This window comes from Pristiophorus japonicus, chromosome 1 (assembly GCF_044704955.1).
Source record: "Pristiophorus japonicus isolate sPriJap1 chromosome 1, sPriJap1.hap1, whole genome shotgun sequence".
NCBI classification, from domain to species: Eukaryota; Metazoa; Chordata; class Chondrichthyes; family Pristiophoridae; genus Pristiophorus; species Pristiophorus japonicus.
In genome coordinates, this window is record NC_091977.1 from 299,457,334 (window position 1) to 299,484,486 (window position 27,153).

Genomic DNA, 27,153 nt, shown 5'->3' on the forward strand with positions numbered 1-27,153 from the left:
CAGTGAGTGAGTGTGCGGGTGCTGAGGGAGCCACTCACAGGCTGCCAGCAACGCACTCACAGGAGCCCAGTGCTGTGCACCGGTACGAATACGCGAGACCTCCCATGGTTCGGGAAATTCTCAGGTCTGGCATCGGTCCCAGATCTCGAGGGTCTTGGACTGGAGAGGTACAACTGTACCTCACACTTACCTCTGTTGAAATTCATTTGCCAATTATATACCCATTCTTCAAGTTTATTAATATTTTCTTGTAATTTGTTGCAGTCCTCCTCAGTGTTGACTATCCCTCTCAATTTGGTGTCCCTCATTTTCCCACAACTTTTTCTCTCTGTCCTTCTCTCTCTTCACTCCCCCCCCCCTCCTTCCTCTCTCTCTCTCCCCCCACTCTCTCCCCCATCTCCCTTCCCCCTCTCTCTCTCCCCTACCGCCCCTCTCTCTCCTCACTTCTCTCTCCACCGCACCCCCCCCCCCCACCTCTGCTCATGCTCACTTGTGACCTGTGATTCACTAGGTAAAAACAGTCTAACAGGATCCATTGAAGTGCGTACATCTGTGCTGGTGCCTGGTAAGTATATGCGCTGTGACAGTGCACCCTCAGTAGGAATCAGCTCCTCTAAGAAATCATCCATGGACTGCTGTTCTACGCACAAAGGTCCTGGAGAAGAGAAGAGACAGATGTGACTTAGTACTGGCAATGTAAAAATGAGGCTACTTAGCATAATTAAGATGATCATATTTCACTCGTTGATGAAATCAAGTCAATGTTGTTATATATGTGGACTTGTATTTACTGTGTACAGCCACCAGAGGGCTCATCCCCTGGAGTCCCAAGGGATCCCATAATCCCTTGGGAGCACAGGTATTTAAGGATACTTCATAGGTTGGAGAGGCACTCTGAAGACCTGCAATAAAAGACTAAGGTCACACTTTACTTTGAGCTCAGTGTTCAGTCTGACTCTTTCTCCATACACAACATGACTGAAGCTTGTATGAGATGTGGGTCAGAGATATTTAATTCTGTCACCAGGCAGCTGCAAAGTCCCAGTCTCTCCACTTCTATGGTCAGGGACACAGATATGCCACTGATCTCCATGGTCTCCTCCTCTGATGATGTCAGCTGAACTATCTGTGGTGGCCCACTTCCAGTCCACTCCCTCCCCCTTGTGTTCAGTGCTCGCTTCTCCTGCAACACTGGAACAGCAGACCTATGAGTGACTGTGAGGCATGTCATCACCCGATGGATGCAGTGCATTCAGTAAGGGTGACTACCAGGCAGATACTTCACATTGCATAAGGTTTGGAGTGAGTGGCAGTGGTAGATGGATAAATGGGGAGGTGAGGAAGTGAACGATGGGTGCTCTTCAAACTTAAGTGGGTGTGAGGAGTGATGTGACAGAGTATGCTTGACAAGACAGAGTGAGAAGGGGGTGTGCACTACAGGATCTAGGTGAATCTGCAACTGCATTCAATTTTCCTGACTGTGCTTGGGTCACTAAACCACTTCCTGCATTGGATCCAAATACGGGGCACAATACTCCTGCTGCTGACCTCCTCAGCCACCTCGAAACACATTTTCCCAGTGATAGCAGCAGGTTTCTCCTTCCCGTTGTTGATGAAGATTTTCTCCTTCCTGCACCCAGCAGTACATCAAGTTTGTTAATGGCACGGCCATTGAACGGCCTGTCCATCTTATAAGAGTGCCGAGCCTTTCCAAATCCTCCCAACTCCTCCAAATTCCATCTTTGAATTGGCCATTTAAATACTCGAGTTGAAATTGCATCATGAGGATGCGCATTACGCCCGCTGAGGCGCATTGGAGACGCAAAACTTGGAAGTAAAATGCTGAAATCAGACATTCCAACATGCCAAAACTTCTTCCGGGTTTCGTGCCCGCTATCACCCGCACCTGCTCAGAACCCGCAGCTGGGTTATTATCGGGCCCGTATTGTTTGTGAGATTATTACACCACAGCAGCCACAGAACTATACTTCCCGTTTGTACAGGTGCACCAGAAAAAAGTAGTTTGCTCCGTTTTCCATTTGAAATGAACAGGAAGCAGTTCCTTGTGGGTGTTGTGGTGGGATGCTCACCAATATGAATCAGTCACATGCTGGGAATGTTCCTTGCTCAAAGATCAACAGCCCGCGCTCTGAAACAGCCACATCACATCCACATTGCTCTATTTGTATAAAACTAGTGAAAAATAATTTCAAGATGGATTTTCCTCAAATGGAGAATGATCCCATCACTGTTAATAGCTCAAATAGGCACAAGACATCGTGAGCTGACACTTTGGCTGGCCCTTGTTTCAATTCCAAGCAATATTCTAGCTATTAACTCCTACCAAGGTATTCTCACATAGAATGTACAAGAGCTTTATTTTGCAAACTTAATGTATGCAAATATGACAATTGATTTGCAGCCATGCATTTTATAAGTTTTGGATGGAATTCCTATAAAAGTGGGTATTAAAGGCATGTTGAATTTTCATGTGGGGAATGGAGCTTTTAAAGGGACAGTCATTTTATTCACGACAATTTTTCATTAATGTTCCTAAAGCACCCCGAGCACAATTATTATTGCTTGAAGAGGTGGAAGATGAAAAAAGACATGTCAGGGAGATCAGCTGGCCGCAGTGCCAGATTACCGGCACCCACTATTATGCCACCAATTGTATCTGCAGGCCTTGGCACGTCTGTGTGTCAATGACTGCAGTCAATTGTCACTGCAGGCTCTGAATCAACACAGAGATAGTTCTAAAGTTGTGCTTGTCATGTATGTAACCTCTATGTAACACCACTGCAATACTGTATATACTTAAGCAATCCACACTTTGACCACAGGGGGTGAACTTGTGGGAGACACTCCTTACCTGGTCATCCAGGTATATAAAGGGAGGTCCCACGCAGAGTCATCATTTCTTGGTTCTGTGAATAAAGGTTCAGGTCATAGAGTGTGCCTCGTGTGTGTGGTGTATGTAGCACACAAATCACTGACTCCACACGGTCTGGTGTTGATATACTGCTGTGATCTTAGTCCTTTATTGTATAACTCCAGAGTGCCTCTCAGGTGTGGTGAGCAGCCTTTTATATTCTGTCTTGCAGGTACTTTCAGGTCTCCCACCACAGCGCCCCCCTGTGGCGCACCATTGTACTTATACATTTAATGTACCTGGACAATACATAACATCTCACTTCCCCCCCCCCCTAGTTCCAAAAGCCATTGCCGGTGACCTCGGCCTTGTTCGTCCTGGTTGATTTGTGAATGTGAGTTCATGACCATCCACTTCCCTCTTCTCCCCCATGTGGAGGACCCGGTGCAAGCATGTGGTATTTGCAGTCCCTACATGGGTGATAAGGTACACGAGCATAACCTCCAACAGAAAGCAGGTATACATAGACGGTACATTTGTATGGTACATATAATATGTGGTACAGATGTTATGTCAAAAGGTTGCAGGTACACTGAACAGTTATTAAATCCCAGCTCCTCTGGGTGAGGTACGGTGGCGGTATACGGCCCCTTTTTGCCCGAAGTAATGGGCTGCGTTGAGACAGGGTATCGCAACTGGTGCGTTGCCTCTGTTCTCATGAAGTAGTCGCCTTAGCAGACGCTGAACCATTGCATGAATCACCTAAATCGAAAATTGCATTAGTCCATTGGTAATGTTAGTCATGAATCCATATCCCTTTTACTTGAACCTCGTGGTATTAACTCTTTCCATAATTCATATCCATAATTTTAAACACAGTGACCATTCTGCATTGAAATATTAATTATCATAAATCTGTCATCCTACATTCACATAGCTCATTTAGACTCGCTCTTGCCTTAAAAAAGTCTTTTTGTGGGGACTGCCAATGGTGTAAGGCTCCCGGATGCATTTCCCTTTTAAGACTCCATCTTGTGGTTCCCATGAGGCTTCCCTTGGGCGCCATCATTTTAGTTGCTCTGCTGGCCTTTGTCTGCAGAGCTCCGTTGCCACGAGGCTCACCACCATCTGGAGCTCGCTGGCAAAGAAAGAACAGGAGGAAGAAGGAAGAAAGGAAGGGAAAAAAATGGCCCAGTGCAACCCATCTTGGCAGAAGTGGCTCCCTGGACTCGATCAGTCACAATCCCTGTGAGTCCCTCCGTACTTGCTGCCACATCCGCCGCTCTGGCTCGCGTTCTCCCAAGTCACGCCAGCCGCCGCCGCTGCCTCCGCTCCCACCGTTGTCTCCGCACTTGCCGTCCCTCTTGCAGCCGCCGTAGCCGCCCCACCTGCGACCGCTGTAGCCCCCTCTCCTGCGACCGCCGTAGCCCCCTCTCCTGCGACCGCCGTAGCCCCCTCTCCTGCGACCGCCGTAGCCCCCTCTCCTGCGACCGCCGTAGCCCCCTCTCCTGCGGCCGCCGTAGCCCCCTCTCCTGCGGCCGCCGTAGCCCCCTCTCCTGCGGCCGCCGTAGCCCCCTCTCCTGCGGCCGCCGTAGCCCCCTCTCCTGCGGCCGCCGTAGCCCCCTCTCCTGCGGCCGCCGTAGCCCCCTCTCCTGCGACCGCCGTAGCCGCCTCTCCTGCGACCGCCGTAGCCGCCTCTCCTGCGACCGCCGTAGCCCCCTCTCCTGCGACCGCCGTAGCCCCCTCTCCTGCGACCACCGTAGCCCCCTCTCCTGCGACCGCCGTAGCCCCCTCTCCTGCGGCCGCCGTAGCCCCCTCTCCTGCGACCGCCGTAGCCCCCTCTCCTGCGGCCGCCGTAGCCCCCTCTCCTGCGACCGCCGTAGCCCCCTCTCCTGCGGCTGCCGTAGCCCCCTCTCCTGCGGCCGCCGTAGCCCCCTCTCCTGCGACCGCCGTAGCCGCCTCTCCTGCGGCCGCCATCATCGCAGCCGCTACCGCCACCTGACTTTTCCTCTGCTTAGGTCCCCCGGATCTGCCGGCCATCGATGGGCCTCCCGCTCATCGCCTGCAGCGCCCCGCCGGCCCGACCTCCCAGCAATCGGCCCGCACCTGCAAACCTGCTCTTCCAGGGTCTGCTCGTCTGTGGAGGCTGAGGCTGCAGAATTGCTTGAGGTCAGAAGTTCTGGGCTGCTGTCGCCTGTGTGGGGATTTAGGCTGCAGCTCCAGCTCGGTCGACGCTGCTCTTTGGGAACCCGGCGGACAACGGTCTGTGGAGGAATGAAGTCTTCCCAGCTCCCACGGACTTTCACCATCCACCTCCTGCCGAGAAGCATCGGCCCATCGCCTGCAATGACCCACAAAGGTAAACCGTGTTTCTCGCCCCCGTGAGATACCTGCACATCCACTCTGCCAAGAACAGGTATCAGTTCCTTGGTGTAGGTGCGCAGCTTCGCCGTGACTGGGACCAGCTTGGGTCGTGCAGCTGGGTTGACCCACAGTTTATCGAAAGTTCTCTGACTCATCAACGACGGACCCGATCCCGTGTCCACTTCCATACTCACTGGGACTCCGTCAATTTTTACTTCCATTATCACTGGGGGCGAATCGTCGGTGCACGTATACAGTCCCAACACCCCATCTTCTTCTGCCTGCTCCTCGCTGAACAGTGGATCATCCACCATCTCCTCAGCCACACGGTGAGTCAGATTTCTTTTACACATATGCTGAAGGTAGCCTTTCAGGTGGCAGGTATTGCACGTATACACCGCAGACCTGCACCGTTGAGCCCCATGGCTTCCTCCACAGCGCCAACATGGTGCTGCTTGATTGGCCCCCCTCAGCGGACTCTGAGTTCCAGGACCCCGAGGTCCGTGCTCTCTGCCCCGGGCAGAGCCACGTTCTGCAATTTTGTCCGTGGTGGGCGCTATCCTGTGGACAGTGCCTGCCGTGTTCGAGACTGTGTGGATTATTTGCTTGGTGCTGCAAGTCTTGAGTCTCCTGAGGTCCACAGCATATTTGGTGACATCCTGGCCCTCAGGTCTGCAGTGATGGTAAAATTTGTATCTGGCCGTGAGGATGCTCTCCTTTGGTTTCAACTGGTCACGAATGAGTGTGACCAGCTCCTCATATGACTTGTCCCTGGCGCTCGCGGGTGCCAGCAAATCCCTGACGAGACAGTAAACCTCATCACCACAACTGGAAAGCAATATCGCCGTATGCTTCTCTCTCAGTGTGTCTGTGTGCCCCATCAGGTCGTTTGCTGTGAAGTAGTACTCGAGCCTTTCCGTAAAGGCCTCCCAATCACTGCCCATGGTAAAATCCTTTAGCGAGCCCAGAGTAGCCATGGTTGCATGGAGTTCCTCCGCTTCCTCATTGCCAATGTGGTGTACGTAGCACACAAATCACTGACTCCACACAGTCTGGTGTTGATATAACTGCTGTGACCTTAGTCCTTTATTGTGTAACTCCAGAGTGCCTCTCAGGTGTGGTGGGCAGCCTTTTATATTCTGTCTTGCAGGTACTTTCAGGTCTCCCACCACAGCGCCCTCTGTGGCTCACCATTGGACTTATACATTTAATGTACCTGGACAATACATAACAGTGTGGGTTTTGTGCCATTGAGTAAGGACATTACATTAGCGACGAGAATAGGGAATCAACGACCCATGAGAATGGCCACCGGTAGCACAGAGCAACAGTACTGTGTTGGTGAGGACTGGGATGATTTCATTGAGAGGCTCCAGCAAAGCTTTGTCATGAAAGAATGGCTGAGAGAGGCAGCGGCCGACAAGCAAAGGGCTCATCTGCTGACCAGCTGCGGACCTAAGACTTACGCACTCATGAAGAACCTACTAGCACCCGAAAAGCTGGCGGCAAAACCTTTGAAGAGCTCAGCAAACTAATCAGTGAGCACCTCAAACTGGAGAGCAACATACACATGGCCCGACACAGATTTTATACCCACCAACGTCATGAAGGACAGTCCATACCGGACTTCGTTGCAGACCTCCGGCGTTTGGCCAACCTCTGTAAGTTCACAGACGCCTGCAGGGGGGAGATGTTAAGGGACTTCTTTATGGAGGGCATTGGTCATGCGGGGATTTTCCGAAAGTTAATTGAGACCAAGGACTTGACTTTGGAAGTGGCGGCGTTGATGGCTCAGACTTTCATGGCAGTGGAGGAGGAAACAAAATAATATACGTGTGCAAGTCTGCCTCCAACGTGGCAGGGGATCAGGGAGTCAATATCATAAACGCGACTCAGAGCCCCGCAGGCAGGCAAGGGCAGTTCGACACACCCCAGGCAGCAATAGACCCCAGAGTAAGTTTTCAACAGAGACAATGGCAGGCTGAACGGACATTTATGCCATCACAGTGGACAATGCGTTCTGGGATGGGGCCATTGACACCCACTAACAGGGTACTCAAGAGCAGTCAAAGAGACAATCAGCGAGGAATGCCGGGTCATAGCTCCTTTGTTCACAACAATGGGAATCTCAGCTCATGTTGGAGGTGTGGGGGGAAACACTCTGCCAGGACTTGCAGGTTTCAACAATTTGTCTGCAGAAATTGCAACCTCAATGGCCATTTAGCTCGAATGTGCAGGAAGCCTGTAACCAGGCTAATTTACGAGGTGGATGGACCAGAAGAGGGGTCTGTGAGGCAGGATGATTCTAGGGGCAAATCAATGGACGCTGAAGTTCAGCTGGTTCATGTGGCAAACATTCACAGCTCATATACCAAAACACCATCAATGATGATGAAGGTTTTATTAAACGGCATCCCCGTATGCATGGAGCTGGACACGGAGGCCAGCCAGTCACTCATGAGCATTCAACAATTCGAAAAGCTATGGCCACTCAAAGCCAGTAGCCCCAAACTAGAATACATTGAGACACAATTACAGATGTATACCAAATAAATCATTCCAGTGCTAGGCAGTGCAATGTTGGCGGTCACACACAATGGATCAGTGAACCGGCTGCCGCTCTGGATTGTCCCGGGCAATGGTCCTGCACTGTTGGGGAGGAGCTGGTTAGCTGAAATGAACTGGAAATGGGGGTATGTGCACGCAATGTGATCTGTGGAGCGAAGTTCGTGTTCACAAGTCCTACAACAATTTGAGTCACTATTCCAACCTGGCGTCGGGACATTCAAAGGTACCAAAGTAGTGATACGCATCACCCCGGACATCAGACCAGTGCACCACAAAGCCAGAGTGGTGCTCTATGTGATGCGGGAGAAAATTGAGAGCGAATTGGACCGTTTGCTGAGAGAGGGCATCATCTCGCCCGTTGAATTCAGCGACTGGGCGACCCCATCATTCCCGTCCTAAAAGCGGATGATTCTGTCAGGATCTGTGGCGACTACAAGGCCACTATCAATCGGGTGTCCCTACAAGACCAATACCCGCTCCCGAGAGCGGAGGATCTTTTCGCCACGCTGGCAGGCAGCAAGCTGTTTACCAAGTTGGATCTCACTTCAGCCTACGTGACCCAAGAACTGGCCGACGAATCTAAACTACTGACCACCATTACTACGCACAAGGGACTGTTCATTTATAACAGGTGCCCGTTTGGCATTCGATCAGCGGCCGCGATTTTTCAAAGAAACATGGAAAGCCTGCTCAAATCCATTCCTGGAACAATCGTATTTCAGGACGACATCCTCATCACGGGTCGTGACACCGAGGAACACCTCCACATCCTGCAGGAGGTGCTACGCTGACTGGACTGGTTAGGCCTGTGACTCAAGAAGTCTAAATGTGTGTTTTTGGCTCCTGAGGTTGAGTTCCTGGGCAGGAGGGTTGCTGCAGATGGGATTCGGCCCACTGAATCCAAAACAGAGGCGATTCAACGAGCACCCACGCCCGGCAACACATCGGAGTTGCGTTCATTTCTGGGACTCTTGGACTATTTCGGGAACTTTCTGCCGAACTTAAGCACGTTGTTGGAGCCGCTTCATGTGCTCCTGCATAAGGGTTGTGATTGGTTTTGGGGGGACTGTCAAGAACGGGCTTTCAATCGGGCGCAAAACCTACTTTGTTCAAATAAGTTATTGACCCTGTACGACCCCTGTGAGAAATTGGTTCTGACATGTGATGCATCGTCCTATGGGGTTGGGTGCGTGTTGCAGCAGAGTAATGCTGAGGGCCAACTACAACCTGTGGCTTATGCTTCCAGGTCGCTCTCTCAAGCAGAATGGGGATATGGGATGGTTGAGAAGAAGGCACTCGCATGTATCTATGGTGTAAAAAAAATGCATCAGTATCTTTTTGGCAGGAGGTTCGAATTAGAAATGGACCACAAGCCGTTAACATCCCTGTTGTCAGACAGCAAGGCTGTCAGTGCCAACGCACCAGCTCGCATACAGCGATGGGCTCTCACGCTGGCTGCTTATGACTACTCCATCCGACACCGGCCTGGCACCGAAAATTGCGCTAACGCGCTCAACAGGCTTCCACTGGCCACCACCGAGGGAACAGCGGAACAAAGCGCTGAGATGGTCATGGCTGTCGATGCCTTTGACAGTGCAGGCTCCCCCATCACAGCCCGCCAGATCAAAATCTGGACAAACAGAGATCCCCTCCTATCTCTGATTAAGAAATGTGTCCTGACTGGGGATTGGACGCCCACACACGGAGCATGCCCTGAGGAGGTCAGACCGTTTCACAGGCGGATGGATGAGCTCTCCATCCAAGCCGACTGCCTACTATGGGGCAGCTGGGTAGTCATGCCCCAGAGGGGCAGGGAGGCATTCATCAGGGAACTCCACAGTGAGCATCCGGGCATTGTTCTGATGAAGGCCATTGCCCGGTCACATGTTTGGTAGCCGGGAATTGATTCAGACCTGGAACACTGTGTTCGCAGGTGCACGACATGTGCCCAGCTGGGTAATGCCCCCAGGGAGGCCCCGCTCAGCCCGTGGCTCTGGCCCACCAGGCCATAGTCACGTATTCATGTAGACTACGCGGGCCCGTTCATGAGAAAAATGTTTCTCATTGTGGTAGATGCGTACTCGAAATGGATCGAGTACATCATTTTGAATTCGTGCACGACATCCACCACTGTGGAGAGTCTACGTGCGGTCTTTGCAACCCACGGCTTGCCGGACATCCTTGTTAGCGATAATGGCCCATGTTTCATGAGCTACGAATTCCGGGAGTTCATGTCGGGCAATGGCATCAACCATGTCAGGACAGCACCGTTCAAACCGGCCTCCAATGGCCAGGTCGAACGTGCGGTCCAAATCATTAAACAAGGCATGCTCAGGATTCAAGGACCCTCCCTTCAATGCTGCCTATCGCGCCTCCAGTTGGCCTATAGGTCCCGACCGCACTCGCTCACGGGGGTCCCGCCCACTGAGCTACTTATGAAACGAACACTCAAAACTCGGTTGTCCCTCATTCACCCAGTCCTGACCAACATAGTTGAGGGCAAGCGTCAGTCCCAAAATGAGTACCATGACCGAAATTCAAGGGGGAGATGTATAGAAATTAATTACCCCGTATTTGTCCTCAATCACGCCGTGGGGCCCAAATGGCTTGAGGGTACTGTAATAGACAAAGAGGGGAACAGGGTCATTGTGGTTAAACTTAACAATGGGTAGATATACCGTAAGCATCTGGACCAAGTAAAAAAAAGGTTCAGCATAGACACTGAGGAACCCGAGGAAGATCATGAGATGGTGCTCACACCACCGCCAGTGAACGAGCAACAAGAACATTCAGCAGCATGCACAGTCGGCGGTCAGCCCGGACAGGCCGGAATCACCACAGGTGACAGACACTCACGCCAAGGCTCAACAACCAGAGCCCCAACTGCGGCGCTCCACGAGGGAGCGTAGACCACCTGAAAGACTTAACCTATGATCCCAATAAGATTTTGCCGGGGTGTGGGGGGGTGGGAGGTGACGTCATGTATGTAACCTCTATGTAACACCACTGCAATACTGTATATACTTAAGCAATGCACACCTTGACCATAGGGGGTGAACTTGTGGGAGACACTCCTTACCTGGTCATCCAGGTATATAAAGGGAGGTCCCACGCAGGGTCATCACTTCTTGGTCCTGTGAATAAAGGTTCAGGTCATAGAGTGACCTTGTCCATGGAATGTGCCTCGTGTGGGTTTTGTGCCAGTGAGTAAGGACATTACAGTGCTATCTGTTGTAAGGATACCTGCACAACAGGGACAGCACTGTCAGCAGCAGTATGGATCACTTTCTAGCAGTATCTTTAGGTCTCTGACTCCTTCCAGGCTACCACAGGGCAGGTGTGGGCGGCGGGGGGGGGTCGCGGGGGGGGCGGTGGTGGAGGGGGCATCTGCAGTATTCGTGATTTATCCAACAGGCAACTGAGACATTCTTCAGCAGTACCAACAGCAACAACATCATGCTGGGGTTAGATGAAGAGGGGTGCGAGGAGGCTCATGTGGAGCATAATCACTGGCATGGACCTGTTGGGACAAATGCCCTCTTTCTGCTATGTAAATACTATGTCATTCTATGTAATGATATATTTGGTGAATTTCATCACATTGCTAGATTCCTCAAAGCAGAATCATTGTGCTGTAAAACTTTGCAATACGAAGAGGGCCAACCATGGAAGAGGCTACCAACCAGCAACCAAGGCCAGGGCAAGACACAGACACTGACCTAAAGGAATATCCTGCAGAAGCATCTGAATAGCTAGGAAGAATAGGTACCATACACTTATACGAGAGACAGTCAGTCAAGTTCCTAAGCTTCCCCTTTAACAAACCCTCCTGCTCAGATTTAACCCTCCTGCTCAGGTCTCCTGTCCATGTAAACACAATCACCAACATGATGACCAATCCTCTGGAATACCAGAACTACGATAGAACATCAACCTTTGCCATGCTGCTACCTTATTCTGCACCATCAGAAAGAAATGCTCTGGATAAATTTGACACAAAGTGCAACCAATTTATTTCTCCACTTGTGGTGTGTCTATTTGTGTAGTGTTCCCTGCCATGGTGCTTCCTCTTGTTGACCGAGTATGGTTTGCACCTTATGAATCCTATCTGACTACTGCTTATGTGTGCTTCTCTAGTGGAGGAACATATCACCTTCTGCTGGGTCTTGAGATGATTTTGCAACTGGTTTTGCCACATGCACTCCTTTGACGGCTGATTGGCCATGCCTGCTTTCTGGTACGCATCTCCTGTTACTGTAGGGGGTGGGGGAAGGGAGAGGTTTCTGGGAGCTGGAAGGGATATCACCCTGAGGTACAGCAGCTTACTATGTCTACTTTATCCCTGCAACTGTTGCTGGGCAGTCTCTTAACATATCCAGCACATATTTTCATAGAGCAGGCATCTAGATGGCACTGAAGGGGGCAAAGCCCTGTGTCTTGGCTCTCTCCATCCAACCTGCCAGCATGTTGAAGTCAGACAAGACATCCTGTTGTAGGTTGGAAGCCAAGGCCTATAGCAGCACTATGGCCATTGAAGATGATCTATTTAAGACTTTTGGCATAATGGTATTCACTAAGGATGGCTCATAGTCAAAGTAAGCAGACCCGCATGGGATCAAGCCCCCGAAATGTTATGCCATTGACTCAATTCACAGCGAATTGTAGCAACGGAAAGCATAGACAGGGTGGGGCAGGATAAAGCCAGAGGCATCCCCTTAACTGAGGGTTAGTACCATTCTTCTGCTCCTATATCTTCTCCTACCACTCACTCGTTTGCTCACTCATTTACTGGCATACACTCAAGCACGGCATACCACACCATATATTAGTATGCAAGTACAATTTGTCAGCCATTATCGATAATGACATTGTTTACTTCCCCACACGGCATATCTGAATACTTGCCTGAATGAAATCTTTCCTAATGTCTGTTGGGCAGAGGTTGGAGTTCACGGATAAAATACACATTGTCCTTCGAGAGGCCGTTAACTTGATTAGCTTGTTCCTGCAATTCCATGGAAGTTCTTCCACTGTAACTCCAGGGGGGGCCAGAGGACCCCAGAGAAGCGGCATTTGTGGCCATTTTTAAGCATTTCTCTGTGGCTTCTGCTGATCTTGCCAGAGGAATGGGGGAAACTGGGAGGTACCCCTTTGGAATTTCAGTCTTTGAGGGTAAAATTCAACACGGCCAATTTTCCTTTCGATTGAAGTTAATGGAATGGGAACTCGGGCAGGGTGTTAAGAGCTGGCCAATTCGCTCCTGCTCATTTTCCACCCCTGCAGAAGTTAAATTTCACCCACCTGGAGTTGAAAGGCTACTAAGCCTTCAATTCAGATAACCTGGTTATCCTCATGCTCCAGACACGAGGGAGGTCATTTTAACCCCCAAAAATGGGTGGGCTTGGGTCAGGCAGTTAAAATATAAAAAATCTGAAACAGGGACACAACCTGCCTCGCACTCGACCTATTCCGGGATGGGGTTGGGGGGGTAGTGGGGGGGAGGGCGGGGTGTGTGCAGGTGACCAATCCGCTCTCAGGAGGCACTTGAAATCTATTTAATAGACTGCGTGCTTCCATTTAAACACAGTTTCTATTTTTAACTGCTGTGGACAGCGTTTCCCGGGCCTCAGGAAACCTGGCAGGTAAAAGGAGGCGAGAAGGGTTGGATCCATGAGGTAAGTGCCTTTACAGCACTACTTGTGGACCAGGAGGAGCAGGAGTGTTTCTCTAGGCTCATCAAGTTAACCTGTAAACCTTATCCCCCTGCCCCCACGACCAGCGACTCCCTTCACCTCCACGATCTCGCCCCCTTGACAACCCCCACGATCCCCCAACTCCCCCGACCCACCCCACCATGACCTCCGACTCTCCCCTGCGATCTTCAACATATGGCGATCTTCGACCCCTCCCCCCCCACCCCCCGCGATCTCTGACTCTCCCCCCTCCCCCGACTCTCCCATCTCTGCCCCCGATCTCCAAAGCCCTGTGAACTTTGTCCGCCCCCCCCTGCGATTTCTGACCCCCCGCAATCCCCCCCCCCAAACCCCACCAAACATGCTCCAGCAATCCCACTCCCCACCACCCCTCCCTCGCGATCTCTGCTCCCAACAACTGTGAAACTTGCCTGATCCTGGGCTGAGGCCTTCTCTGGAGCATTCCGCACCCGACAGGTAGCTAAGCCTGTCAATCAGTCTGGTTTCCAGGCAGGGAATCTGTTTAAAAAAAAAACAGGCATGTTGTGGAGTGTTCGGGGAAATGTACCCTTCCGGGTTTCCCGACCATAACTCCTCCCTACCCTGCTCTGAAACCCCACCCCAGTGAATATTGCAGCCAATGTTTCCCATGAATATATTGCTTACTGACTACCCCAGGACAGAATGTAACACCTCTCACCAACAGATGAATTATCTGGGACAGAATGTAACGTCTCTCACTCACTGGTGAATTACTCGGGACATGACTTCTTTCAATCTGTGGCAGTATGGAAGCTTTCGGTTACTCCAGCACCCCAACACTATTTTGTACAAGGCTACATCCAAAGATAAGCATTGCAAAGAGCTGCCCATTCTGGTTTATTTTTGGGCCTGTGCTTCATATTTTAACTACTTTAAAAACTTGCCAAATAGAATAATAAATGATCTATTCAGCAAATGGCAGAAATGATTGTTCCCTGTGAATTCTGAACAGGTGCGGCAAAGCCAATTGTTCCTCATTTTTAAATAATTCTGCAGTGGCCTGCAAAAATGCGACTTTCAGTGCCTTTGTGTTCATTCCTCAGAGACACTGGTTGGAACACGTCTGACAATTTGCTTTAGACTGGATGATCTGCTCATTAAAAGTTACAGAGCTGGCAAGCACGAGAAGTATCATTGACATATTTAAGAAAGTGAGATCCAGTAAAACCTGTTCTAATTACTTTAACAAAATTTAGATTACTTTTGAATGTTTTAATTGTCTTTCAAAGTAAATATTTGATGGTACTGAGACATTCTCCCTCCAAATTTTGGTTAAAAACATGGCAAGATTTTTTTTAACTTGAAATCAAAGCAAAAGTGACACCCTGAAACGAATTTGTACACGTGAAACATTATTAAAAACACTTTTACTTAAACAAAAATACTTTAGTTTTTGTCCCCAGCCTCCTAGTCTGGTTGTTTTCTGCAGGGAATAGTAGAGTCCATAAACACTCAGAAACCTAGGTTCTGTACCCAGTCTGCATTGAGTTGGCTATTGGATCTGGAGGGTTATTTTAATGCTACAAATCACCTAAGTATCCTTTACATAGGGTTACATAGATTACATAGAATATACGGCACAGAAACAGACCATTCGGCCCAACCAGTCCATGCCGGCGTTTATGCTCCACTCGAGCCTCCTCCCGTCTTTCCTCATCTAACTATCAACATAACCCTCTATTCCCTTCTCCCTCATATGCTTATCTAGCCTCCCCTTAAATGCATCTGTACTATTCGTTTCAACCACTCCCTGTGGTAGCGAGTTCCACATTCTCACCATTCTCTGGGTATAGAAGTTTTTTCTGAATTCCCTATTTGATTTCTTGTTGACTATCTTATATTGATGGCCTCTAGTTTTGCTCTTCCCCACAAGTGGGAACACTCTCTCTGTGTCCACTCTATCAAAACCTTTCATAATTTAAAAAACCTGTTAGGTCACCCCTCAGCCTTCTTTTTTGAAGCTTTGGGCTAGGTCTAAGGAGAGGAAATAAAGTCTGCCAGGGTTCTCACCAGTGATCATTATCCAGTGATTCCTGGTAGAAATGTTATGATCTGATGCTCTGCCATCAGGGACAGAGTTAGTGAATACCTGGAAAAGTACTGCGCAAAAAATTGACAGCTGTGTTTCTGACCGTACAACAGTGAATACACTTAAAAAGTATTTCAGTTGCTGCAAAGCACTTTGGTACGTTCTGAGGTCATGAAAGGCGCTAAATAAATGCAAGCTCTTTGTTTTCTTTCCTTTAGAAAGATAGGGAGTGACAAGGCCATGGAGCGATTTGAATCATAGAATCTTACAGCACAGAAAGAGGCCATTCGGCCCACTTTGCCTGTGCAGGATTTTTGACAGAGCTGGCCAATTTAGTCCCACTGCCCAGCTTTTTCCCCATAACAAGTACATGTCCAATTGCCTTTTGAAAGTTCCTATGGAATCTGATTCCACCACCCTTTCGGGTAGTGCGTACCACATCTTAACAACCCTCTGCGTGAAAAAAATTCTCATTTGCTCTAGTTCTTTTACCCTTAAATCTATGACCTTGAACATGAGGATGTGAATTTCAAAATTCAAGTGTTGGTCAACTGGGAGCCAATGTATAGCGATGGATGAGTGAGCAGGACTTCGCCTGAGTTAGGATTATGGACAACAGAGTTTTGATTTTGGGTGACTCATAATTATGCAGAGTGGATGATGGGAGGCCAGCCAAGAGTACATTGGAATAGTTGGGTCTGAAGGTGACAAAAGCTTGGATGAGGGTCTCAGCATGGTTGGGCTGAGGCAGGGGCAGAGATGAATGATGTTATGGTGATGGAAGTAGAGAGTCTTTGTGATGTGGAAGATGTGGGGGCACAATCTCAGTTAGGAATCTAATAGCATGCCGCGTTTGCAAACAGTCTGGGTAAGCCTGTGACAGGGGCCAGGGAGGGGAACAGAATCGGTGGCAAAGGAGTTTGTGGCAGAGACCACAGAAAATGGCTTCTGTCTTCCCAATGTTTGACTGAAGGAAATTGCAGCCCATCCAGGATATCGGACAAGCGGGCTGACAACACAGTGGCATTTTAGACGTTGAGAACGATGGTGGTGAGGTAGAGCTGGGTATCATCAGCATCCATGTGGAATCTGATGTCATTGTCGAGAGAAAGCAAATAGATGAGGAATGGAAGAGGTGCCAAGGATAGATCCTTGGGGGAAACTAGGGGTAACAGTGCAGGCGTGAGAAAAATGTTGTGTAATTTGTACTAGAATAACCTAATAACAGCAGTCAGCATGGACTCAGAAGGTGAAGATCCTTTCTGACAACTGGAAAATTACATTCCAAGTGCACTGTGAAATCCTAAAAGGCTGTGAAAGTCACTTGAAACATTTTGAGCTGCAGTAGGTAAGAAAGAAAGATCAATACAACGCCTTTCATGACCACCAGACGTCTGAAAGCACTTTACAATCAATGAAGTACTTTTGGAATGCTGTCATTGTTGTAATGTGGGAAACGCAGCAGCCAATTTGTGCACAAGCAAGCTCCCACAAACAGCAATGTGATAATGACCAGATAATCTGTTTTATTGTTGTGTTGATTGAGGGATACATATTGGCCAAGACACCAGGGATAATTCCCCTGCTTTTCTTCGAAATCGTGTCATGGGATCTTTTACGTCCACTTTAATATCTCATCCAAAAGACGGCACCTTTGACAGTGCAGCCTTGAGGTTTTTGTACTCAGGTCCCAGGAGTGGAACTTGAACCCACAACCTTCTAGCTCAGGGAGAGTGTGCTACCCACTGAGCCACAGCTGACATTCAAAAAAACTTGCTGAATGACCAACATGGTTGCTGTAAAAAACACATTTTTGAAGGAAGCTGTTCCTGGTGAGTTTGTCAAAGAAAGTATGGCAAAACCCCAATAAAAAAAATGTCCAAAACATTTCAACAGAATGTTCTGGGGAATGTTAAATACTCCCTCTGCTTTACCAACAATGTGCATTAAACTCAACATCAGAAAAGTATCGCTTACTGCATCATAGTGACTTTACACCAGTCAACATTCAAACTTTCATCCTCTCCCTGTGGGCTGGATTTGCATCCAGTCCCAGAAGAGAAAGAACAGTCTCACAACCCATGACACTACCTGTGATATTGAAGTTGCTAATTCTCCAGTATAATTTTTAGAAAAGTTTACCTAGCATAACACTTGGTCCTTGAATGAATTAATGTTAGGATAATTACACCATTAAATGCCGAGTTGAAAGAGGCACAAGTAAGGAGCTTATCTATTGATTATGGCGACAGTTAATAGACAATAGATAGTTAATAACAACCAAAGTACTTTTTCTTGATTTTAGGTATTTTGGGGCAGATTTTTGGCTCCTCTCCGCTCCGTTTTTTGCCCCAGAGTGGCAGCTCTGGCCGGACGGTCAGCCTCCAGCGCCCCGCAGCGATACTCAGGTCTGGTTTTGCGGTGGCGTGGAGCAGCACCGCCCGGAAGAGCTGCACCAGTGTGGAACGCCCCTGGTTGTGACACCGGCGCCAGTTTTGACTCTTGCTCGTCCTGTATGCCCCAAAGCGTGCCCCGCAGTGAACGCCTGGAAAATCAGGCAGTACAACGATACCGACAACGGAGAGGTTCATAATGTATTCCTGAGGTCAGTGTGATTGTTTTATCTTTTATTTATTTTAGCGATTGTGTTGTGGTGATGTGGGCAATGTTTTGGGAATATTTTTGTGGCTTTTTAAAAAAAAGATAATTCCTCCCCCGCCCCCGCCGCCCCCCCCCCCCCCCCCCCCCACCTCCCACCCGTCCACCCAGGCATCTCTCAGAGCGCTCCCGTCCTGACTCTTTAGTTCAGGAGTTTCCCGTCCTATTCGGGAGTTTCCCATCCTAACATCCTAAGAGAGGTGTACAATGCTTCCCTGAGTGCTGCGCCCCCTCACGCAGGGCCCAGCTGTTCATTGTTACTTACTGAGGCGCAAACTGTTCCCAGGCGCAAACTTTACCGCCCCACTGCCATTACCGCCCCAAAAACATCAAAACCAAAAATCCAGCCCATAGATTTCACAAGTAAATTGCATTAAGAGTTTACAAGCATTCATGAAACAGGGACTCAGTTGACACATGGAGACATTGGTAATCCTAATGGAAGGCAGAGTAAGAAACTAAACAAGGGCCCTGCGTTTCTCTCTGTGGTGCAGGTGGATCGGTTGATGTGTTTTTAATAGGTTGCACATAAAAATATTACAGGAGAACTCAGACACATTATCAGAGAAAAGTACAGAAAATCTTGTTTCATTGCTTTTAAAAGTTTGGGTTTATTAATGGATGTCTGAACTAAGTGGAAACTCTTCAGTTATGTTCAATTTCTGTTTGGTAAATTAAGAGATAACAGGATGGGAAATTGAAATTGTTTCTTCTTTGTATCCAGTGACAGTATTAAATATTGTTGGATGGATATGTGGTAAAACAACACTCATGCCGATATCAGTCTGAGTAGAATGCTCTTCCAGCTGCAGGCCATTTCCTCCCCATCATTAAGTCATAATTCCAGCAAACTGAAACGATGATGACTGGAAAATCTTTCAAATAAGATCAGGCATATTTCGTCAACGATGGCAAATAGCACTTTGTGCATGAAATAAATTGGTAGCTTTCCAGCATGGCAAACAAGGGTTTGAAACACAGTCATGCAATCTTTTTTTGAATATTCAGACCTATCATTTGTTGTCATGTCTTAATAGTGATCCGAACTGACACAAAAACAGGGGCCGAAATTGCCCCTCCCGATAAGGCCTCTGGCCACCTGAAAGTGGTGGCCACGGTGCGGTGCAGAATGGCCGGCGACTCTCCGCGGAGGGGCCGTCATTTTGCAAATTGTCCTTCATCAAGGGCGGAGCGGTGTAGGGGACCGCTCCGTCCGTTTTCCCGCCGCGGCATGCATGCACCGACCCCTTACCGTCCAGCAGTGACTACTTCCCGAAATTGCCCCGCGGAAATATCCCTTTTGTGTAATTGACCCGCGGGAGCAGCACCGCAGCCGGTCGGGGCCCCCGACAGCTTTTTGTGACGGTGCACTCCTGGTTGGTCATTGTTGGTCGGCGGAGCAGCCGTCCTTAAAGGGGAGGTCGCGCTGCCGGCAACGACATTTTATTTTTTATTGTCGGCCAACTGCCAGGTCGGCCTGACAATTCGGCCCACAGGTTCGGCTGGGCTGCCAACAGGCAGCCTGACACCCCCTCTTGGATGCCAGGCCGCTGGCCCGGCCGAAACCCTCCCTGGTGACCCAGTGGGACGAAGCTTTAAAATCGCGAAGGCTCTCTCCTTTAAGTGAAGGGGAGAGCCGTGGTGACGTGGCGCCCCCAACTTCCGCCTCTCAGTTGCTGTCACCGCTACGTCTTTGCCCCTCGGGTGTAGTCACTGCCCCACTTTACACCGACATCCGGCTCAAAACAAAAAAAAAACAAAGAGCGGAACTTCGCGAAAGAGTTGACCTGAACCGCAGCCATGGTAAAAAACACCAAAAGGGGGTTAAATTATCTATCCAATGCAGAGCAGCAATCAACAAAGACAATAGGATGTTGAACCACATAACCAAAACAGAACAATATAGGTTTTAGGAGGTAATGATCAAATTCAGAGGGCTTTAGTTAGACTGCACCATGAATACTGCATCAGGTTCAGGGCACCAACAAAAAAAGAGAGACATCTGAGTGCTGGAGGCAGTGCAGAGAAGAGCCATGAGGCTGATCCCCAGCATCAAGAGTATGGGTTCTGATAAAAGATGAGAAACTTGGGGGTAGAAATTCAGGTCCGCCCAAAACGATGTGCACCTAGTGCTTTTTGGTTGCCATTACAATCACAATGGCTGTGGCGGCCATTCAATCGAAATTCATCTCTTTTAGTAAAGAAATGGCACCCAGCAGTATTGTCTGGCGGGAATCGGCAGTTTACAGCGGTGTGGGTGGGGAGCAGGGAGCGGCCTTTGCACCGCGAAAATCACCAACTGGTGATTTGCTGCGAATAAGCCAGCTGGTCCCTGGCCTTCTTAAAGGGCAGGGCTTGCAGCTAGGCCCTGAGCAGGGAAGACCTTTCAGTTAAGGTCATGGCTGCTGCGCCAGCAGGAAGGAGAACAACCCAATTTTCTGATGCCGAACTGGAGACACTGATGCAGGCTGTGGAGGGAAGGACGCATGTCCTGTACCCCAATGTAGGCAGCCTGGAGAGACATAGCTGTGGTGGTGTCAGGGACCTCCATTCGTGATCGCACTGCCACCCAATACCAGAAAAGGATGAACGACATCTTTCATCTGATGAAAGTGAGTACCTGTTCCACCAACTGCTGACCTTCCATCTGCGAGCCTCTCCTTCATCCTTCTCTTATTTCCCACCTTCACTGTATAGTCACTGAAGCAGCATTTCATTGTTGAGGCCTCTATATATATGTGTGTGTTCTCACAATGGAGGCTCCCTTTCATGTCACAGTTACAGTTGCATGTCAGGGACACACACTTGTGCATTCATTTCTGATGCCTCATGCTACTGCTACTCAGCAACCATTCTTTGTTTTGCAGACCGAGGCTGCTCACAACCGCATGGAGCAAAGGAGGACCGGTGGTGGCGAGGCTGAGATATAGGTCCTCACACCATTGGAAGAGAGGGTCCAGGCGCTAGTGGGCAGGCATGCTGCCTTCCCTGTCGCCTCCAGTACTGCCGATCCCACTGTGGGCTGCATGGGTAAGTGAAGGCCTTCCTTTAATGGTATCCCCGAAAGCGCCAGTGCTTACTATGCATTTCCTTCTGAAAGTATGCAAGTTGCAGCCTCCGTGCATCAATTCCTTACCTCCCCCTCACGGCAGCCCTTGTGCTATTTATGCTTGCAGATGAAAGGCCGAGTGAGAGCCAAGGCGAGGGTCCTAGCGTTGGTGAGAATGGGAGGGCAATGCAGGGCAACAGCCTTGAGGGCAGTGGCAGCCGAGGCCAGGGAGAGGCTGATCTGGACAATGGGAGGCCAAGACTGGAAGACAATCAAGAGGGCAATGACAGCCATGGCAATCCTGACACCCTGGAGGAGATTGGTGGTGTGAGCCTGGATGACAGCTTGGAGCCCACTCCATCTGTTGGTGCCATCTCTGATAAGGTGGAGGAAGAGGGGACACTGCTGGCAGCACCGTGTCAATGCTTCCTACATTTACACGCACCAGCTCAGATACTGGGAGTATGCAATTACATCTAGTAGACAGAGCAGAGGGGTCTGCACTGGGTGTTACACCAGGTCCTAGTGGGCTGCAGCATGGCGATGGGTAAAGGAAACCTCGGGTGTCATCTCTCCGGGGAGGCGAGTGCACACAGGAGTTCTGCTGAAGAGGACTCAGACGAGTCCATCGATGTTGGGGCTGATTAAAGAAGGGTGGAGGCCTTGCATTCCCAGATGTTGGGGGCAGTGGCAAGGGTGCCGGAGAGGCTTCGGAAATGGTGAGGAGTGTTGAGGTGTCTGCCTCCCGCATTGTCGACAGCTCTGCGCACACCATGGAGCCCCATTGCCAGTGTGCAGGCGATGGTGGACTCCCAGAGAGACTGTGCGGATCCAGCTGTGATGCTGCAACCTGTAGGTGATGTGGCAGCTGCCATAACAGCACAGGCATAAGTGAACAAGCGTATCAGTGCTGCTTTGGAGAGGATGGCCGGGGCCCTGGATGCTCTTATGCACTCTGCATAACAGGCCACAGAGCGTCTTACTGCTGTCATGTCTGGTGGCTTTGAGACTGTGGCTGCTCTCATGCAGTCTCAGCTTGATGCCACCCGACACCTCTATTATGTCTGTAATGTACTTATGAATGACTCCACGAGACAATGTGTTGTACTCAAACTGTAGTGACCTTGGTCCTTTATTCCAAACTACAGAGTGAGGCACAAGCATGGTGTGCAGCCTTTTATACTGGACCCTGCCACCAGGGCAGGAACGCCCCCAGTCTCCACCAGTTGCACCCTCTAGTGGTGCCAGCATGTATGTACACAGTGTAAACCTTATTGATAGCACATCAGGTAAACAAGTCTCCATCTTATGCAACCACACAGTGACTACACAGAGAGTACATCCATAGTCAGCATAGACAACATCACTCTCTCCCAAGTCCTTTGTGCCAATTACCTTTGCACAATGTGCTCTGGATTACCTCTCCCCAGACTTAAGTGTCAATAGCCCTTGCACCTTGGTGTGCTTTGGCTTGGCTCTCTCCTTGTTAACCCCCAAGTCCTTTTGCCACAATGTTGGGTAGTGGTTACCAGTTTGGATGGTTCGATGATGCAGTGGAGGTTCCAGTGAGTTCTGGGTGTGATCCATGTGTGTGTCCATGGCTACATACATCCATTCCCCCCCACCCCCCGACAGCGAGATCATGCAGCTGGCCCGTTACATTAACATACAGGATCAAACACAGTGCAAGTACAAAGAAAGGAAGAAAAAACATTTTTTTTTTTACAGTTTGTATCGTGACACCTTGGTTCAGTGACTTACATTCGTTACATTTTGCGGTCGTGCGCCAGGATTGGGAAGATTGCATTCATGGTTCAGTCATGGTCAGTACTGAGGTAGCAGTACAGGTATGCGAGGACGCAGGTTCCAGAGCAACCGGACGGGGTTCTAGTCGTCTGATGGAGGCGCTGCGCCCCCAGGTAGAGGGGTGAGCTTAGTTCGCTCACCTTGCCAGGACTCAGGACCTTTGCTGTTGCCGAGTGGTGGGCAGAGCCACAGATGTGTGTGGCCTCCCTGTCCTCCTTTGAGGGCTGCAGAGTCTTTTGCCTGCTCTCTAACGGTGTTGGGAACCTGGCTGTTCCAGGTCCCGTTTGGGGAACTCGTTGGTTCTGACCTTTCACTCCTGGACATGGCCCAGGTAGCGACTGGGTCTGGGGGCTGCGCCGTCTCCACCCGGGTGATGGGCAACGGTGACCAACTGCGCGTATTGACGGCGTTTTTGTTTCCGGGTCCATGGTGAATAGTGCCATCGGGTGCCTGCAGCGTGGGATAGACCTGGGGCAGGGTATCAGGATCAGTGCCGTCACCCTCCTGAGGTCGCTCGCTTGCTACTTTTGGGGACAGTCTATTCCGGACATCTTGCAACAACATTTTGTTCTTTACATTAGGAATAGTACTGACAATTCGCAACAACATTTTGTTCACAATCTTAATTGGTTCATTACATTGATTGCCATGCAGACAATGTCTCTTTAAGTTTAGTTGGTTGCAGGTCTCCTTTAACAGAACCCTGCTGGCTTTACCCCAATCAAATCCTCTGTTAGACACCACGTGTTGATCCCTCAGCGTTGCACCTCATGGTCCGGCCGCGGCCATCTTTTTTTTCAGCCATGCTGACCCTCGCTGCAGCAGGGACACCATCTTGCCTCTGTCCTCGAGGTGGGCTGCCCTGATCCTTCTCTCCCGCGATTCTGCCACAAAAGCTGGAAGACTGCCTGTGAATTAGTTCTTCCTCCCCAGGAGTCCTACCACTGGAGCCGGGAAGGTACTTTTAGTTCGTTCCGGTCGGATCATTGCCACGCAGTCGTGATGGACGGTCTGTGCCTCAGGTGCTGCACTGGTCTGTTCTCTGGTGCCTGGCCCAAGCGAAGGTGCGGTTTTGCTTTGCCTCTGAGCATGGGGGACATTGATTGCTGGAGTGAAAAGATCTTCCCATTTCCACTGGATCTTCCCCATCCGTCTTCTTCCGAGTAGCGTTGGACCATCACCTGTGACAATCCACAGAGGTAACTTGTGCACCACGCCATTATGGATTACACTTACATCCGCACAACCAAGGACTGGGATCAGCTCCTTGGTGTAGATGGGCAACTTTTCCTGTACTGGAACCAGCTCGGGTCATTTTTCATTCCATAGCCTCTCGAAGGCATCCTGGCTCATCACTGACTGGCTCGCTCCTGTGTCCACTTCCATGAAGACTGGAATGCCATTTATATCGACTTCCATCTTCACCTGAGGACAATCTGTTAGACGGTGAGTCGTATTTCTTTTACACATACACTGGAGGTAGCCCTTCGTGTTACAGGCTTTGTATATGTACTCAGCAAACCGACACTGGTGAGCCGTATGGTTTCCTCCGCAACGCCAGCATGGTGCTACTCGATTAGCACCCCTAGGCGGACTCTGAGTTCTGGAACCCTGAGGTCTGAGCTCTCTGCCCTGGGCAGAGCCACGTTCTACAGTTTTGCCTGTGAAAGGCACCATTCTGTGTACAGTATTTGCTGGGTTTGAGTCCACAGGATGAATGATTTGCTTGGTGCTGCAGGTCGAGGTCATGAACGCCTGACTGATACTGATGGCCTTCTGCAGGTTGATTGTGGTGTCAGCAGATAATAGCTTGTGAAGGAGCCCCTCGTGGCCAATTCCTATCATGAAGATGTCTCGCAATGCTTCATTGAGGTGCGTGCCAAAATCACACGGTGCCGCAAGTCTCCTGAGGTCAGCAGCATATTTTGCAATCTCCTGGCCCTCAGGTCTGCGGTGAGTGTAGAATCTGTGCCTGGCCGTGAGGATGCTCTCTTTTGGTTTAAGTTGGTCGCGAATTAGTTCAGTCAGCTCGTTGTATGTCTTATCCTTGACCTTCGTGGGTGCCAACAAGTCTCTGACGAGGCGGTAGACCTTGGACCCACAACTGGTCAGCAGTATAGCCTTGCACTTCTCCACCAATGTGTCCGTCTCCCCTGCCAGGTCGTTTGCCACGAAATATTGCTTGAGCCGTTCCGTAAAAGCATTCCATTCATCACCCTCCGCGAAGTCTTTTAGTGTGCCAAAGGTAACCACATTAAAGGTACATTATAGACATAATAACTGGCGGTGAGAGTCCTTATTCTTGTCGCCAGTTATTATGTCTGTAATGTACTTATGAATGACTCCACGAGGCAATGTGTTGTACTCAAACTGTCGTGACCTTGGTCCTTTATTCCAAATTCCAGAGTGAGGCACAGCCTTTTATACTGGACCCTGCCACCAGGGCAGGAAACCCCCAGTCTCCACCAGTTGCACCCTCTAGTGGTGCCAGCATGTATGTACACAGTGTCAACCTTATTGATAGTACATCAGGTAAACAAGTCTCCATCTTATGCAACCACACAGTGACTACACAGAGAGTACATCCATAGTCAGCATATACAACAATCTCAGTGTTGCCTTCATGGCTGACTCCACCACGGGCCACGGAAGGACCTTCCGGTGTGGCGCCACAGCACCAACTTGAGCTCCCTCAGATTGGTGCCGGTGGTAATGTGCTGCCCCTGAGGAGTGGCGCAGGCTCTTCAGACCAGGATGATGGTGATGTGGTCTCTCAGGATCACACCATTCCTGCCCCTAGACTTGTCACTCCTCCGTTGCCTCCAAGCATGGAGCTGCCTGAGCCAAGCCAGACTGAACCCTCTGAGGAAGGTGCTGACCAGTCTACAGCCGGCCCTTCCAGGGCCAGAACTGGTCGAGGGTGTCAAGGACATCTGTAGCTTCTACACAGGAAACACAGCAGCCTTCCCAGACCCATGAGGCAGCCACAGGGGAGACTCTGAGGTTTAGTAGTAGAATAGGTTTGCATAAGCGAGGTTATAAGGAGATGCACAAGGGTGAGAAATGATTATGTGTATGATTTTTGCACCTTTCTTTATTCTGTAATAAATCTTTATTTTGTGTTCCTATATCTGGTGAAGCATTTGGCTGTGGGCAATGATGGCTGAACGGACTCATTGGGATGGCCATGGAAATGCAAAGATGAAGGATGATGTGGGGATTAACTCATCGAAGATGCGCAGCAATGAGACGGGTCTGCAGTTCCCTTGCAGGGTTGGGAAATCGACGATGCCTCCTGGGTGGCTGGCGACACGCATCCTGGTCCTCCATTTCCTCCTCCTCCTCCGCCTCCTGTGGCTCATCCTCCTCCTGAGGTGCTGCTGCTGGATCAACCTCCACCGGATGGCCCCTCATGATTGCCAGGTTGTGAAGCATGTAGCAGACGATCACGAATAGGGTGACCCACTCAGGCGAATACTGCAACACTCCACCAGAGCAGTCCAGGCAATGGAACCTCCACTTAAGGATCCCAATGCAGTGCTTAATTATGCACCTGGTGGCTGAATGAGAGTTGTAGGCATGTTGCGCAGCAGTCCTGGGGTTGCAAAGGGGAGTGTGAAGCCAAGTTCACAGTGGATATCCCTTGTCACCAAACAGCCAGCCGCAATCTTGGTCTGGACCCGAGAACATGGCAGGCACTCTGCCGCAGGATGAAAGCATCAACTGCGATGATCTTGCACTGGTGGTTGCACACCAGCTGCACATTGAGGGAGTGGAATCCCTTTCAGTTGATGAACATCTCCGCATGGGTTTGTGGTGCCCTCAGTGCGACGTGTGTGCAGTCGATGGCCTCCTGCACCCTGGGGAACCCAGCATTCCGCACAAACCCAGTCTGCCGCTCCATCTGCTTCTCCCTGGCCATCGGGAAAGAAATATATTCCAGCCTTCTCTTGTAGAGAGCATCTGTCACTTGATGGATGGAGTGATGGGTGGAGAAGTGAGTAATGTTCGATATATCTGCAGTTGCAGATTGGAAAGAGCCGGTTGTGTAAAAGTTGAGTGCAATGGTCAC

General features: G+C 49.9%; 1 long non-coding RNA gene across 1 annotated transcript in view; it reads right to left on the reverse strand.

Annotated features, from left to right (window-relative positions):
* LOC139251602 (uncharacterized) overlaps positions 1–27,153 on the reverse strand; it is an 87,196-nt gene that overhangs the window by 23,050 nt on the left and 36,993 nt on the right. Inside the window, exons 3-5 of the long non-coding RNA XR_011591392.1 lie at positions 13,929–14,016; positions 10,372–10,420; positions 549–655 (exon numbers count right to left, since the gene is read on the reverse strand). This is a non-coding gene — a long non-coding RNA (uncharacterized lncRNA). The remainder of the gene's footprint in view (positions 1–548; positions 656–10,371; positions 10,421–13,928; positions 14,017–27,153) is intronic.